General features: G+C 38.5%; 1 non-coding gene across 1 annotated transcript; it reads right to left on the bottom strand.

Annotated features, from left to right (window-relative positions):
* Positions 1-1,036: 1,036 nt before the first annotated feature.
* On the bottom strand, positions 1,037-1,143 carry LOC141709360 (small nucleolar RNA R71). Its single transcript, XR_012569942.1, has one exon. It is a non-coding gene; the product is annotated as a small nucleolar RNA R71 (small nucleolar RNA).
* Between the last annotated feature and the right edge of the window lie 2,165 nt (positions 1,144-3,308).

Below are 3,308 nucleotides of genomic sequence, written 5' to 3'. Positions count from 1 at the left end.
TCGTTATAGACATATAGGGACTAAGCATAATTAGTGTCTATTAAACTTCTATCTTAATTGTGGATGTTTGATAGTAGGGTATACGTATAACGAAAGTTAGCGTATACTAGTTTCGTGTTATCTGATTAGTTGTCATCACCATCACATGCTAGGGTAAAAGAACATAACTTAGAATGAAGTATTTAATGAATTTAAAATCCCATGTTTATTCTCATGTAAGTAATTCAATCATAATTCTCTTAGTTAATGCTATTTAGTATAATCTCTTAGTTAAATCAAAACTCAATTTGTTATTTGTCTTAGCAGTGAGTAATAACCATACATTGTTGCATAGGCACATAATCTGAACTTAACCTCAACCAGTCCCTGTGGGAACGAACTTGCCTTATATCTTATACTACTTGTAATCGAGTACGCTTGCGTGTATTTTCGCGTTTCAATTATAGCGAACAATTTTTTTGTGCCCCTTTCAGGGATATCGGTGTGAAATTTAGTTTATGTGTTTGATATCAGTGGTTGTTAAAGTTTACTGATTGGATATTTTACTTGTTTACTTTGTTTGTGTTTCAGGTACTTTAGAGAGCGTGTAAGTAGTTAAAGAAGTTTTTGAAAAAGTTAAGAAAATTGAAGAAGAAGTTGTTATTGCAATGGGAGAACCAGCAGTAAATCCGGAAGCTTTGATGGATTATTCTCAACCAAAGATTAATGACATTCTGTCTAGCATTGTCAGACCAGCCATTGCGGATAATACTTTTGAAATCAAGTCTAGCACGATTCAGATGGTGCAGAATTCAGTTCAGTTTGGGGTTCTCCAACAGAAGATCCCAACTTGCACATTAGAGATTTCATCGAGATCTGTGACACGTTCAAGTTCAACAATGTTTCTGAAGATGCTGTGAAGCTGAGGCTTTTCCCATTCTCTCTGAGGGATAAAGCTAAATGTTGGTTGCATTCTCTACCACAAGGTTCTATCACTACTTGGGAGGATCTTTCCCAGAAGTTTCTTACTAAATTCTTTCCTATCGCGAAGACAACTGCCATCAGGAACGCTCTTACTCGATTTGCGCAAAAATCGGGAGAATCTTTATGTGAAGTTTGGGAGCGCTACAAGGAGATGCTTAGGAAGTGTACTTATCATGGAATGCCTGACTGGATGATCATCAATTGCTTTTATAATGGTTTGGGAGCACAGTCCAGACCAATGCTTGATGCAGCATCAGGTGGAGCCTTATGGGCTAAGAGCTATGATGAAGCTTATGAGCTAATTGAATTGATGGCTGCTAATAAATATCAGAACCCAACTCAGAGACTACCTCATGGCAAGGTAGCGGGATTTCTGGAGGTGGATGCAGCTACGGCTATAGCTGCTCAGCTAAAGAAGTTAATGATGAAAGTGGATTCTTTGGCTAATTATGGAGTTAATCAGATCACAAGTGTTTGTGAGCTTTGTGCAGGTACGCATGAGACAGAGCAATGTGCTATATCTAGTGAATCAGATCAGTTCGTGAACAACTTTCAAAGGTCGCAGTAACCAGTTCCTGCCACTTATCATCCTAACAACCACAATCACCTAACTTCAGCTGGAAAAACAATCAGAATGCGGTACAACAGCCTTATCAGTAGTTTGGAGCAAAGCAATTCAACCCTCCTTGTTTTCAACAACAGTATGCACCAAGAAAACAACTCCAACTTCAATAACAACCGCATGGAAGCGCAGGTCAATCTGCTAATGAAAAATATTAATTAGAGGAGTTGAGGCTTATGTGCAAAAGCCAAGCGGTTTCTATCAAGACTCTGGAGAATTAAATAGGGCAAATTGCCAATGCTTTGTTAAACCGTCAATCAGGAACTCTTCCTAGTGATACAGAAGATACTCCAGGCAAGAGGGAAGTCAAAGAGCAGTTGAAGGCAATCACATTGAGGTCTGGAAAGGTCACGATCCCCCAAATTCAGCAAAATGAAGATTCTAAAGATTTTGTTCAGAATGCAGGTACATCTGCACCTTTGCCAATTCCTGAAAATGAGATTGTAGCTGAAAAAGTTGTGTAGAAGGATGCTGAGGTGGAACCGAAGAAGAGAGTTGTTGAAAGCAATCCTCCTGAGGGTAATACAGGGGATAAACAGGTCTACCCACCTCCGTCATATCCTAAAAGACTTCAAATATCAAGGGAATCACCCCTTCTTATTGCATGCATAAAATTCTGCTTGCGGAAGGAAGCAAGCCAATTGTTGATCAACAAAGGAGGCTAAATCCTATCATGAAGGAGGTTGTGAAGAAGGAAATTCTTAAATGGCTAGATGCATGAATCATTTGTCCTATATCTGACAGTTCGTGGGTGAGTCCAGTGTAGTGTGTGCCTAAGAAAGAAGGCACTACCGTTGTAGTTAATTAAAAGAATAAGCTCATCCCTACTTGGACAGTCACAGGATGGAGAGTATGCATGGATTACCAACTACTGCATACTGTGACCCCACAATATACACACACACCACAAGTTACAGTCTCAGAGATAAATACCAAAACTAACACAAGTCATTTTATTCCACAATTATAAACCATTACACCTCAAAAGGATTTCTGAATAAATTTACATTTTCTTTGCCATTATTACACTTCATAAATATATATAATTCTAGTACATCAACAATTAAAAACCTAGCCTATGTGTAGTTTCTACCTCAGCTACAGCGGCATCAACGCCTACAGGAAACTGCAGAACATTTCATATCCGCTCGCGAATTGGGAGCTTGGTCTTGTTCATCTTGTCTAGTTGTTGTTGTATGATGAAAGAATAAAGCAAGGCTGAGCAACAAGCCCACCGAAATAACATGTATAATAATTAACAATATATGAGCATTTACACATAAACCTTCTTACACTCTTTTGACTCTATTCTTAACCTAAATCAGGGACTCAAACCTGTAGCTCCGATACCAACTGTGACGGCCTCAACCCCAGGGTCAGGAGTTGACGTCACTAATCACAATATAATTCAAATCATTAATAATATAACTATGACCCCTTTACCAAGACCTTTTCCAGGTTTAAGTATGACTTAGATAACATTTAATACAAAACCAATCTATAGCAATAATCTGAAAAATACTATCTTAATATAGCAACTCAACGGACCATCTTTGGTCCAACACAACTACCTCAGAGGAGCCTGACGCGAAAGAAACTGGAACTCTGCCCTAACTATCGCGGAAGAATCTCCTAGGCATCTGCAATACATATATAAAACATTCTGCAAGGGTGAGCAATCAATTGCTCAACAGTACCACTATATGAATAACAAGTCAAAATG

The sequence above is a fragment of the Apium graveolens genome, chromosome 2 (assembly GCF_009905375.1).
Source record: "Apium graveolens cultivar Ventura chromosome 2, ASM990537v1, whole genome shotgun sequence".
Classification (NCBI taxonomy): domain Eukaryota; kingdom Viridiplantae; phylum Streptophyta; class Magnoliopsida; order Apiales; family Apiaceae; genus Apium; species Apium graveolens.
Note: the sequence above shows the minus strand (reverse complement) of the source record. Positions and strands in the feature narration are given on the sequence as shown.